Source organism: Columba livia, chromosome 5, assembly GCF_036013475.1.
Source record: "Columba livia isolate bColLiv1 breed racing homer chromosome 5, bColLiv1.pat.W.v2, whole genome shotgun sequence".
NCBI classification, from domain to species: Eukaryota; Metazoa; Chordata; class Aves; order Columbiformes; family Columbidae; genus Columba; species Columba livia.
In genome coordinates, this window is record NC_088606.1 from 2358673 (window position 1) to 2372905 (window position 14233).

A 14233-nucleotide genomic window follows, 5' to 3' on the forward strand; every position below is an offset into this window, starting at 1 on the left:
TGAGCAGAATAAGCTCCTCAACAGGTCCATTGACATCCATCACACCTACTGCCTCCTCCAGGAAGCCCTTTCGCATGTGTCTGCAGGATTAAACTAATTCAAAAACCCTTCAAAAAAGGCCCAAAACCCTTAGAAAAAAGACCTGACTGTGATTTGGCATCCCAGGAGATGCCAAACGCTCTCTTGCTGCAGGAGACACCCCATGGGCCCATGGTCCTTGTCACCAACGTCACCACTGCCAGCCCAAACATGTTTCCCATTTTGGCTGTTTATGGCAGGACAGAGAGAAATGTGTCAGAGCTGTTAAAACCCTGGCAGAAGCGTTTTGAGCTCATTATCACCTTATAATCCCTGCCAACAGAGCTGCAGGGACAGGGTTGTGTTAATGGGGGGGAGATATTAAAAGCAGAGGTGAGCAGCTCGGTGTCCCCGATGGGCATTGTCAGCCCCCGGAGAGCCAGGGTACCCCCGGTCCTGTCACACGGCAGCTTATGCAATGGAGAGGATGCTCTTTCTCAAACTAAAAATTCCACAAAACTGAGATGCCAGGGCTGTACCAAAATTGTTCAGGTTTCCTATTCAGGGCTGAATTGTTTAATGCAGGTTCCATCCACGCACCAGCAATGTGTAGCAGGAGCTGGGGAGACCCAAGGACCACCAGGACACCTGCACCCCGGATGGATTTTCAATCGAGCAGAGATCACAGCAAACAGAGAGCAAGAAAATGCTCTGAATCCCAGAATGTGAGGGGTTGGAAGGGACCTGGAAAGCTCATCCAGTGCAATCCCCCATGGAGCAGGAACACCCAGATGAGGTTACACAGGAAGGTGTCCAGGCGGGTTGGAATGTCTGCACAGAAGGAGACTCCACAACCCCCTGGGCAGCCTGGGCCAGGCTCTGCCACCCTCACCCCCAACAAGTTGCTTCTCATGTTTAAGTGGAACCTCCTGTGTTCCAGTTTGTACCCATTGCCCCTTGTCCTGTTACTGGTTGTCACCAAGAAGAGCCTGGCTCCATCCTCCTGACACTCCCCCTTTCCATATTGATCCCCAGGAATGAGTCCCCCCTCAGTCTCCTCTTGTCCAGCTCCAGAGCCCCAGCTCCCTCAGCCTTTCCTCACACGGGAGATGCTCCACTCCCTTCAGCATCTTGGTGGCTGCGCTGGACTCTCTCCAGCAGTTCCCTGTCCTGCTGGAACTGAGGGGCCACAGCTGGACACAATATTCCAGGTGTGGTCTCCCCAGGGCAGAGCAGAGGGGCAGGAGAACCTCTCTGACCTACTGACCACCCCCTTCTAACCCACCCCAGGTACCATTGGCTTCCTGGCCACAAGGGCCCAGTGCTGGCTCATGGTCACCCTGCTGTCCCCAGGACCCTCTGTATGCAACTTTAACTCCATTTCACCAACTTATTTTCATTAAGTTTAATACATTCCTGGGAGAAGTGGGGAGAGAGCTGCCAGTGCTGCTTTACCTTTACCTCTCCCCGTGGCTCAGTTGACATTTTTTAATCGTGTTTCCACTTTCAACAGATAAATCTACTTTTATCTCCTGCCTGGTTACCCAACAGCCTAAAAAAATGTAGAGACAGGAGGAGGGGACACACACCATGTAGGAAACTCAGTGATGGCAAAATTACTACAAGGAAACAGAAAATATCAGGAGGTGATTGTGCATCTTTGCCAAGCTTGACTTGTGCATTACAGGTCATTAGAAATGTTAATCAAAGTGAACTGAAGATCAGCATTAAGAAAACCTCAAGGGATTTAAACCCCTGTAACACCCAAATATAAGTTTAGGTTACAAAAAGCACTGGAAGTTCCCAGCTCCCAGAGTTGTCACGGAAGAGCTGGGCTCTCACAGCACAACCAATGAGGTAAAATGCAGAAAAATAGGGAAAAGATATGTAGTCAAGTGGGAATGGATCGTTTCAGTAAGAGCTGTCAGAGACCACCTGAAATTCCCTTTGCCATTTCTCTCTATAAATGTCATCCTCTGGCTGATACTTTGCTATAAAGGGATTATTTTTTTATATATACTTCTGCATAGAATAGCTGTAAATTTGGCTGTATAAACAGTCACAGCCTCTGTCAGGGCTCCCAAGATGGCTCAGCTGCCTCCTTCTCCTCCCCTGTGAGCGCCATGCCCTGATTTTCTCCACGGCTCACCCCATCCCGTTCTCCATCCCCCTCTCCCGCTGAAGCACAACGAGTTTTGCTGAAGAAATTTCACTTTGACCTATGCCTATATGAGGAATTATTGCTTTTCGGATTCGAAGGGGCTTTTCAGGGCACTAATCCTCCCATCGCTCCGTCAGGATTCACCACACAGGGCTGGGCTTTTTGGCAGGGAGGGCTTAGGAAGCGAGGGCAAGAGCACAGCAAAAACCATCTCTCTAATGGGCACATTCCCACAGAGAAATGCTCCAGAAGCATTTTCTTTTCCTCAAGACATCAGCCGGAGTTTACCCCGTACTACGAGCCCCTGCAGCCGTTAACAATGGAAAGAGCCGCTTCCTATAATTAGATTTTCATAGGTGAAATGAATTTCGGCAGGCTGTGGCGAGCGATTATGAGACATAACAACAGTCTCTTTCCGTGCCCGTGAGGATGCTCAGGGACAGCTGCATCCCAGTTATTGTCACCACAGGCAGCAAAGGGACTTTTTACGCAGCGAGGAGAATGGACCCCTGGTAGGGTTAATGTACCTACAGCCTCTCACAGGCAGGAGCAGAGAGAAATGGCTGAGATAGGGAGTAAAATACACCACAGGGAAATATCTGTCGAGCTGGTGCATACACACACATCACCCTCCACCACTGCCCGGGCAGGCAATCTCAATTATTTACCCTCATTAACACCAGCTTGCTCAGCACCAGCCTTATCCCTCGTCCACCTGGGATGCAGGGCGCTGATTCCTTAGCCCTCATTGACACCCCTGCTCTTTGCAATACCCTTTATCAGAGCATATTTAGTCTTTTCTGCACATTTCCAACAAGGCTGTGGGAGCTCCATGGGAACCCACACCATGACATGCCTTGGTTTTCTGCCCCAAAATGTGCAGGTTAGGGTAGTTCTCAACCTGTTCATAGGAAGATGCAGTTGTTGGAGCATCACTTTTATTCGCCCTCTATGGGCAGCTCTCGGGAAGAAATAGAGCGAAATTGCAATCACTCCCACTCTGACTCCTTCTGCAGCTGCAGACTTGGTGTTTTATGGACGTCGCAGCTTTAATATTCCTTCCAAAGCAGGCTGTGGACATAAAAGGCCGGTTTGTCAATCCGTCGATTGCCCGGGGCTAAGCCAGTAATTCTGTTGCGTTGCTGCGGTTTGCATGGAACAAGCTGGCTTTCCAAGATCAAGAAAATATTCTACATCGGTTGCAGGCACAGCCGTCCCCAGTCCCTGGGGGGCATGACAAGACGGTGACAAGCTCAAGGATTTAGCATCCTTAAATACCCCCGATTTTCTTATTTCTTCTGGAGCTTGTAGTCCCCTTTGCCAGCATCGTGTCACCCAGTGTCAAACTACAACAGTGTTATTGGATGTGCTAAAACCCCTTTCTGCCAAAACCCACTCTCAGGGTCCGGTGCAGGACACGAGAATGGTTCTGAGATGTGGATTTTGATTTAGGGGGTATTGCATCACTTTCTGCACCCCTGTGCCCCCAGCTCATCACTAGTAACGTATAAAAAAATGACCGTTTTGCTTTCAAATCCTATTTTTGCTCCTTCTGTTCCAAGGTCACGTCCAACAGGATGGTCCTGAGCTGCCACCTCCCTTTCCACCTCATGCTTCCCATGAGTTTCTATCCCGGAGTAACTCTTTCAAGAGGCTGTAAAAAGCAGTTTTACATAATTAGCTTAAATAGCTGCCCAGACTCTGTCTTCCAGAGAATACGGCATTGTAGGGCTCCTGCTGGAAACATAACAAGGGCTCGTGGGGAAGTTTGTGTCTGGAGGAGAAGGGGTTTTTCAAAGAAAGAGAGAAATAAAGAAAAATACCCCTTTATTTCTGTAGTGGTAGCAGGTGTTGCTGAATTAGACCCCTTCAAACAACAGAGTCAAAGCGTGGAAACCAGCGCCGAATAACCCCGACAACCACCCACACCTGTCTGCTGGCCACTAACTTTTAAGAGAGAGCTATTTAAAAGCGAATTGTTGGATATTCCTTTGCTGGCAGCAGCTAGCTGGTGTTAGGATGAAATGGCTGCCCTCCAAGAAAATCGCAAAATAATGACAGAAAAGCAGCCGTCTTGAAATACAACAAAGCACGAGAAGACAAAGTCAAGATTAAAACTGCTCTCACAGAATCCCAGAATGTCAGGGGTTGGAAGGGCCCTGGAAAGCTCATCCAGTGCAATCCCCCCATGGAGCAGGAACACCCAGATGAGGTTACACAGGAAGGTGTCCAGGCGGGTTGGAATGTCTGCACAGAAGGAGACTCCACAACCCCCCTGGGCAGCCTGGGCCAGGCTCTGCCACCCTCACCAGGAACAAGTTTCTTCTCATCTTTCAGTGGAACCTCCTGTGTTCCAGTTTGAACCCATTGCCCCTTGTCCTGTCACTGGTTGTCACTGAGAAGAGCCTGGCTCCATCCTCCTGACACTCCCCCTTTCCATATTGATCCCCAGGAATGAGTCCCCCCTCAGTCTCCTCTTGTCCAGCTCCGGAGCCCCAGCTCCCTCAGCCTTTCCTCACACGGGAGATGCTCCACTCCCTCCAGCATCTTGGTGGCTGCGCTGGACTCTCTCCAGCAGTTCCCTGTCCTGCTGGAACTGAGGGGCCACAACTGGACACAATATTCCAGGTGTGGTCTCCCCAGGGCAGAGCAGAGGGGCAGGAGAACCTCTCTGACCTACTGACCACCCCCTTCTAACCCACCCCAGGTACCATTGGCTTCCTGGCCACAAGGGCCCAGTGCTGGCTCATGGTCATGCTGGGGATGCAGGTGAGTCTCATTGACACGATGTTTTGTTGGTCCCTGAGCAGCCGCTGAAACTCTAATGGGACACGTACAAATCTTGTAAGCCACGTCCTAGCAGGACACCTGTGAAAACTGGGCTTTTAGATACAGGAGATGCGCAAAACGGAGCATCCCGGGCTCTGCAGAGAGCAAAGGGCTCTGTTAATCGGCAGCAATGCACAAAATGCCAAGGAGACACCACCAAGATGCTTATCCCCAAAAGCTAATGAACACCCAGGTTTCCACTAATCCCAGGGCTGGTCTCTGCAGACATGGGACAGCACCAGGTCCCTGCCAGAGGTGTCCGTCCCCAAAAAGCCTGGAGGAGCAGAAGTTTCCCCATTTAACTCGACATTGGCTGAGCTCATCCCTTGCATAGCTTTGAGTTGAAAAACATTGAAAAACTACTATTTTCTCTGTTCTTTGTGGCCCTTGCTCTTCCGTGAGGTTTCTCTGCCTAATAAAAGCTTTGCACAAACGACATCCTCTGCCACGGAGGAGTGTTATTAATATTGAAAGGTCTCTCTCCTGTCCTCATAAAATGGGGAAATTTAATGCCTCTGATGAGCTCCGCTCTTCTATCAAATAGGGTAGGGATTGGACAGCAAGTTAGAGAGTTCATTCAAAACTCAGCAATTGCATTTGTTTCTTTTTCTTCGGAATCCAAGCTAGAAAACATGGCCCAAGCTACCAAAGAGAGAGCAAATGTCTGTCCTTGCAGTCGGCTCCAGGACCTGGGAGGACGGAGAGACCCCCGAAGTGCCATCCCCTGCACACACATTTCATGGGTGACCGTGTTAAATGAGGTTGAAACACCCAGGATCACCAGGAGCGTGTGTGGGTGTTTGCAATGAGCTCATCGTTTTGGGCTTACAGATTTTCACCTAAATCATCCTTTTTGGTTTTGTATGGAAATCGCTTGCCTTGCAGAACCAGCATAGACCCCAGGTGGCTTTAACCCACCAGCCAAAGCTCTGCTCCATCATTCACACTTATACACCATTTTTGCTAGAAAATTTAATTATTCCTGTCCTAACCCAGCTGAAAAAATGGCACAATCACTGGCAAAGCCCCTCCTGGTCTATGATGGTTGGTAGCACGAGCACTAAACCAGCCAGAAACGTCAAATACATCACCCACTTCTGACTTTTGAGGGTTTCGATCCAAAGCCAAGCCCAAAGCAAGGCGAGATCAATGCCAGCTCGCAGCCACGCTTGGAAGCAGCTCAAATATATCAGCTGTGAAGGAACGGTGCGACTTCCCCTCTGCCAAAGAACTTTGAACAAAAATAGAGGTAAACGAGTCCTCAGTGGGTGCTGAAAGCAGCTTTGGTTCCAGAAGCATCCAGTTCACAGATGGACCACCTTAAAAAAATAACGAAATAAAAAAAGAGCATCGCCGCTGAGGTACAATGAAAAACGGGGCCGTTTTATTTGGTGTATCATGAGCCGCATCTCCCCGCTGTAACTGAAGTACCGTCTGTAGCAGGTACAGCCGTATCTGTACAATCTTCAAACGTTGCCTCCAGGCGAGTCGTTAATCTTCTTTCCCTTTGTTGATAATATTTTCTTTTTCCTTTCTGTAGGTTATATCTGTTAAAATGCAATTTGCACTCCCCAAATCGGAGGACGGGCTTCGTGACGAGGAGATGCTGATGTCCTCACGCCGAGATGCTGATGTGCTTTTCCACCTCCCAGCCCAGCGACGACAGCCGCCGGTACCACGTATGGAATCTCTAAACACAATAAAGTTTCATTGGTCTTTAGGACGGCTGTGACGAGGCGCTGGCGGAGCGATCAAATAATTGTTTCTAAAAGCACAGCGGCTTGATGATACCGTAACATGATGTTTTAAAGCGTTGTTGGGGAATGAATTGAGTGCAGGGTAGGGGAATTTAGCCTTTTGAAGAGTGTTATGCTATAAATGTTGAAAAGACAAAAAATAGAGATCCACAGTGGTGAAGGTGATCGAGAAGTTACTGAGCTCATCCACTTCCCTGGCCATAATCAACTTCATCGGGTCATTCCCATGAGATCCGTGTCTGACTGGTCTTAAAACCTTTCCGTGATGAAGAGGTCCCAGTCCCACCAGCCATCTACCCCGGGATCTTCTTCCTTTCTTACAAATGTATAAATAAAACCAGCTCTGAGGAGCAAACCTAAAGATGTAATTCCTGGTTTTACACCCAGTACAGTGTGTGGGGCTTCCACACCCGTTAGGGCGCTCAACCCAAGCCCCCTTCCCCAGCTCTGCCCCATGGTCCTTCCCACCCCATATTTCTGCTGCTGGTCGCTCCTGCTGGATGGTGAAACCAGGATTGTCCCTCACTGACGGCCATTCTGGTTTCCTCAGAGCATTTATTTAGGTAGCTTAGTTCCGCATCAGTTGTCCAGTCTGGTTTCCCTGCACATCCCAAGCTGATACCAACATGGTGGGACCACCTCCAACCTACATTGCTTCCATTGCACCTGGTGACCACTTCTCATGTTGTCCCTTGGTTTGTGTCTCAGTTTTTCAAATTTCATCACCATTTGTTTTCATCATTCTTTTCTGTTGATTTTTAGTAATCAGGCTTATTGTCTACCTCCTATACGCCTCTTTTTTGACTAAGACCAACAAAGATTTCTTTGATGAACTGCCCTTACTCCTTAGCATCCTCCCCAAAAAGTCCCACCTGCTTTGTCTCCTGGAAACACATCATTTTTAGTTTGGGCTCCTCTTTCTTTCATTCCACAGTGACTTTCAGCCAGCTGGCTTTTCATCTTCACTAAGCCAACTCACCCTCAGCTCTCAGCTAGGCCAAGTCTAAAAGCTCCACTCTTCCAATCAGTGATTCTACCTTCTATTTTACTTATGAAAACAAAATATTCCCACTTGTAGTCCTTTGTAGTTCTTGTATTTCTCAGCTGCCATCCTGCCAGAGGGGGGTTTGCACCCACTGGGCATGAGATTATGAGTTAATTGTCTTTCCCCAACACACTAAGACAGAGCAAGTCCTGGACCAGCACATGTCCCTCAGCTATATGCATGTATAACATGAAAAGACAAGAACTGATGTTACTGCATGTTCAGAAAGAAGGAAATAGCTTCATGACACACAGTTTGTCATAGGCGGCCAGCCACACAAGTTCACAGCCACTAATCTAGCACAATGCTAGTTTCCTTGGCCAAAAGATGACAGCGCTGGGGCCACCTCAGCCTGGTTTAGGAGGCACCACAGTGGTACCTCAGAGGAGAGGTGGATCCCAGAGCCCGTCATTCACAACCAGGAACAGCTTTCAATGCCAACCTCATGGAAAAGCTCAATTTTAAAACCAACAGCCAGGCTTTAAATCCAAGGCACATCTTTTTTGATTATTGTCATGCTTTAAATGCTGCCAGGGAATCTTTGTGTCACACGTACCCAACTTCAACTTTCGGTTTGGAAGATGGTTTCTGCTTCAGCTTGGATTATTTCGATCATGGAATGGTTTGGGTTTGAAGACCATCTAGTCCAACCCCCTGCCACGGGCAGGGACACCTTCCACCAGACCATGTTGCTCAAAGACCCATCCAGCCTGGGCTTGAACACCTCCAGGGATGGGGCATCCACAGCTTCTCTGGGCAGCCTATCCCAGTGCCACCTTCATGGTGAAGAATTTAATCCTTATCTCTAATCTAAATCTTCCCTCTTTCAGTTTAAAGCCATCACCCCTTGTCCTGTCACCACACACCCTTGCCAAAAGTCCCTCTCCAGCTTTCCTGTAGGTCCCCTTTAGGTACTGGAATGAGCTACACAGAAAAAGCAGCCATTTCGAGGTCTAACAAAATAACCAGCTAGAGATACAACCAAGTGTACAACTTTAAGATGTATAAATTATCATCGCTTGCCCCAGTACAGTTAAAAAAAAAAAAAAAAATCAATCTTTATAGTTGGAAAATGACAGTAGCTTATTTAATTTATGACAAAAGCAAAGACAAGAGGAGAATAGCATTGAAGATTACACTCACCGAGTGTGATGCTCTCCTGTAATGTAATGAAATGAGTTAAGAGCAAAGTGAATTAGTGCTACAGGCTGACCTCATCCCACTAATCCTGCAGAGCTATAAGAAATGGAAGGTTTCATTTGCCAGCTTGGTTTTCAAGGTCAGTGAGGACCAAAGTGGCCAGTCTCCTCTCCCTGTGATTTTGGCATTAAATGAGCAGCTGGCTGTGATCCTCATAATTTATTCTAACGAGGAGAATTACCCCAGTGCCTTTGTCAGGTGGGTAACTCCTTGGGAGCAAGGAGAGCGTGAGAATGAGGGGCTGCAGGTATCAAACCACGCTCAGCTACGTGGTCATTTCCTTGAATTTGGTGCGTTGCACCAAGCTGATTGATGGGACTGCAGCAAGTGGTGGCTCAACCCCACTGTGTCCCTCTTGGACTGATCCCGAGGTGGTCACCATCTGTCCCGTTCTTGGCTCCTAAACGATCCCTATGTCTCTCTTGTGCCTTTGCTCTGAAAAGTTATGGATGCTTTAAAATGAGTTTTGTTTCCAAACTGTATTTCTCATGCCCTGACAAGAACTTATTCCTATAAAGTTCTGACGGTGGTAATGAGCCACTTGCTGAGCAGGATGTTTCTGCAGGCAAGATCATCCTCCGCAGGGAGGAACTGCTCGAGACCCTGGTACAAGGCACTGGATGATGAAGCATTTTGCAGATTTACATACCTCTGGCTGCAGCTCCAGGCTTGGGGCTGAATTTTGGGGTGTGCAGAAGGCTGCATGCCATCAATCCACCACCTCACCCGAGGACAAGCAGATGATGGTGACACCCAGAGAGCTGCTCCAAAGTACCACGAGATTTCCCCATAATCTGGAGAGAAACGCAGATAGAGATGGAGCTGGAGCATCCCTGGTCTTCTGCATTATCCAACAGAAAAGAACCGTGAGTGAGGATGGGCACTGGAGCTCGTTTGGGGACACATAAATCTACTGCATCATCAGCTTTGATGGAGCTGGTGTCAGGGCAGCTTTCTTACAGAGAAAGGCTGAAGTATGCAGCGTTATCTCCTTGGGAAGATGGACACCTGAGCTGGAAGCTGAGCTGCAGGAAATAGAGCAAATGCAGCATTTCTCTCTGCGATACACACAGAGGATCCATCCTTCTCTTATTTTCATGCCTGTCACTATTGATCTCATTGAGTTATGCCTGAGCTGTGATTGAACAGGAAGGGAAAATGGGGAGATAACTTTAAAGTCAGTGAGAACGTTGCTTTTTGAGAGGCAAAAATCACCAGACCCACCAAACAGAGCCATGTCTCCGTATGGAATAGTGTAAGATCCAAAATAGGAAAAAGCTGGATAAATCACTGACAGACACTGTCCTGTTTACATCAGGCACAGACAACTCTACATGGTGCTGCATGAGGAATAAAACCAAAGCAAACAACTGGGGAAGCTGCAAATGTGCCTGCAGAGCTGCCAGTCGCATCGAGCTGGTGTTTAAGCACCCAGGTCTGCACTTGGACACACGGTTTCTTTGCTTCATGTGCAAAGGCAAGATCTACCTCAAGGAGAACCTGTATCACCTTGTGCAAGTGATGCTGTCAGAAGTGGCAGAAACGGAGCATTTCCAGCTGTCCTTCCACATCTGTTCCTCCCGCAGCCACCGCTGCCAACAGGCCACCTCAAAGAAAAGCCACCAAAGTCCTCGGATCCAGCTGGAGACAATGGATCTGGGGACATGCGGAGGCAGGGCAAGGAGGTCCAGACATGCTTTTTCCTAAAATGAGAGGTTTTGAGCCTGGTTTTCACCCTCGAACACAACCACCTTGTGCAGACAAGCAGAAAACTGGGTTTGGAAAACTCCCAGGGAGCACCAGCCGGGTTGGAAGCAGCCCCATCAGCACCAGCCCCCACAGCCGTTTTAAGGCATTTTCCATCAGAATGACAATTAATGCATGGATAAGGCGAGGAAGCAGCCTGGGATGGTGGCACCACTGCCGATGTGGCCTTTGACACGCTCAGCCCCAGCGGCACATGGCCGGGTTATTGCCCCAAAACCACCACTTTTCCAGAGCCAACGGTTGCTACTTGTCCAGGCAGCTCCGACCTTTGGCAGCGTGTGATTTCAGGCTGCAGCTCCAGAAATGTCACTGCTGCTTCTCATTTATGTGTTTCTATTAATCACTTTCTCCCTTCACACACAGCCTAATCAATGGGGACAAGCGTGCAGTCCCTCTAACCGATTCCTATTATTCCTCATTACGCCCTTTGTTCCAACCCTCTGCTTCCCCATCTGGCATTAAACCCCGAGCCCTCCCAATCCAAGCTGTCCTTTGCCTGTCTCTGTAGGGACAACGATGCTTTAGTTGTGTAATCAATTAGCCAGGAACCAGACCACTGGCTCGGATACCTTCTTAGAGCAGCCTTAATTTTGATTAATATCTCCTCATGACTTTAGAACCATATAGGCATGATTCCCTACCCAGCCATGCTTGTTAAAATCATAAATCAATCTATTCCATTCCCTCCAGACGCACCGAGACCTTTCCAGTTGCAGCCATCCAGCTCCCACCGCCGCAGAGCGTTATTTACTGGGTTTGCTTCATCCCTCTGCAAAGGAAAAATCCACTCACCGAAGCCAAAAAGCCAGAAATGCGTGTTTATTTTGAAGTAATTAGAAGTTACCCCCTGCAGACAGACATTCTGAACAGCTCAATCTGCGCCAAAGAGACTCGGAGCGAACGCTTTTGCTGCTCAGCCGGTCACCCCAGCCACTGTCACCAGAGAATTTTGGCCATGATCACGTCCTTAGCATTGGCCTAGAGAGGAGGTAGAGGAAAAAATACACACATGCCTGCGCTCACATAACTATAGATAAAATGAGATGCCTCAGCTTTAGCCAGCTTAGGTCCTCAAAAGCCACATGTCACAGCTCACAGTCCCATTTCTGAGCCCCAAAACTGCTCATTTTATGCCTTCTCGATGCTCAAAGCCCTTCTCATCCTGATTATAGTCCTCTGGGAGTTAAAAACACCAAAGAAATAATGTTTCCTTTTACATTTTCTATCTGTTATTCCCTTTTCCACCACTCTAGCTCAGGGCAGAGGTTTGGGGGGGGTCTGGTCTTCACAGCGCAATCCAGGGCACTGTCACCTGTAAAGGGGAAAGCAAATGGGGAACCCCAAGTGCAGCCCCACTATGAAAGTGTTCTGCAAGGATTTTGGACCCGCAGTCCCACAGAAGGAGAGCAGACACCCTTTAAGGCAGAAAAGGAGAGACACATCATCTTTTTGATACATATTTTGAAATACAGCACTGGCAGGGATAAGATAAAACGATGCCGCTCTGTAATAAAAGATTCAAGGGTTATTTGTGAGTCCTCCATTCCTTACCCCAGGAACTGAGTTTTCAGCCAACGCTTTGATCAGTTCTCAAGCCAGAAAGGGTAATTTTTGGTGTTGCAGCAGGACAGACACCCACAGCCCGAGCCAGCCCGCAGGGAGGGAGGAATCGCACCGTCCCTTCCACCCGCCCCTCGGTACTTTTGGGACAACCTCTCTGCACACCAGGCTGCTCACCTGAAGTCACTTAAAGTATCTTTTCCCCTTGGTAGCAAAGATATGAGTATCAAAGGTATAAATATCAAATTTCAAAGACTCACCAAGGCTGGTGTGGGTGCAGCAGGGACCACAGGCAAGTTCTAGGGCAGGGATGGATGGGGGATTTGGGCTGAAGATTTTGGCTGACCCCAAAATATCCCAAGGCAGATGGGAGACAGAGCAAAGTGCTGATTTCAGTTTTTAAGCCCATATTCATCCAGCGATCTGGTTTATTGCCCGGCTGGGGTCACTGTGCTGGAGAACAGTGAAGGGCAGCGCGCCCCTGAGGGAACTGAAGGCAAATGGAGATGGGAGGTTCCCCTGCAGCACCTGGACCATGATGCTGGAGCAAGTGTCTGCAGGCGGAAAGAACCCAAAGCACCAGCAAAGAATCATGGAATCGTTTTGATTGGAAGAGACCCTCAAGATCATCGCATCCAATCATTAACCCACCCCTGGCACTGCCCCATGTCCCTGAGAACCTCATCTCCGTCTGTCCAGCCCTCCAGGGATGGTGACTCCAGCACTGCCCTGGGCAGCCTGTTCCAATGCCCCACAGCCCTTTCCATGAACAAATATTTCCTAATATCCAATCTAAACCTCCCCTGGTGCAACTCGATGCTGTTTCCTCTCATCCTATCACTTGTTACTTGAGGGAAGAGACCAAAAGTCATTGCATCTTCCAGATGTCATCCAGGGAGGGAAAGTCTTTCCAGCACTGGCAAAAGGCACAGCCAGAGGAAAAGTCTGCTGAGGTTCCTCCGGAGAGGACTACGTCTGGACAGCTGAAATGAAAAACATTGCAAACCCATCTGGCAGCCACATTTCAATCTGGCTTTGGAGAAACACCAGGGGTTTAACCACATATGAGAGCAAAGTCTGAGCCTCTCGCCAGGGACGAGCGAGCCAGCAGAAAGTGCCTTAAGGTTTGTGTGAGTGATGGTCCATTTCCACACCATCCCCACGAGGATCCCGCATCCCGAGTCTGCTGAAAACAAATCCCGGTGTTTTTTGCAGAAGGGACACACGGGAGCAGCCGCCTGGCAGCGCAGATGGGACTTTGTGAGCCGCGTCAAACCCTGTACCGATAAGACTCCTCTGCAGTCATTTGTTTTAAATGCCAGAACATGCTTCAGGAGCTCTGGCATTTGGGGAACGAAAGCAAACAGTGCCCAACTCCCCTCTCTTCATTAGCTCCTGTAATTGGCATCATGGCCATTGCACGGGGACCAGACCCTGTAAGCGCTGTGGGAAACAAGGTCCATTTGGGATCAGTTCATCGCCGATGGCTCCAGCACCTCACCCTGCTCCCCATCCCCTCCAGCAATGGAAAACCACACATCTCCCCTGGAAAATCCTGCCTGCAGCATGCTAATTTATATATTACAACACTGCCCATTCAGCTCTCAGATAATAATATATGAATGTGCTTTACTCTATTCAACCCTGCTGTTGAATACAGCTTTACACCCAGTAATCAAAAGAGAGGAGAATTTAATGTGCCCCTCACCGCTCCGTTTTGGCTGGTGTTTCAGCGATCACCATCTCACTGCAGAGGGATAATTGAGTTTTGGAAGCAAAGGCTGAATCTTAAACCACGTGTTTATACTAATCGTCCAACGTGGGCTTCAAACCCGACCACCAGCTCAAAGGGACGGGTATATTTCTGCATGTGGGTGATCCTAGAATGTTCCCACT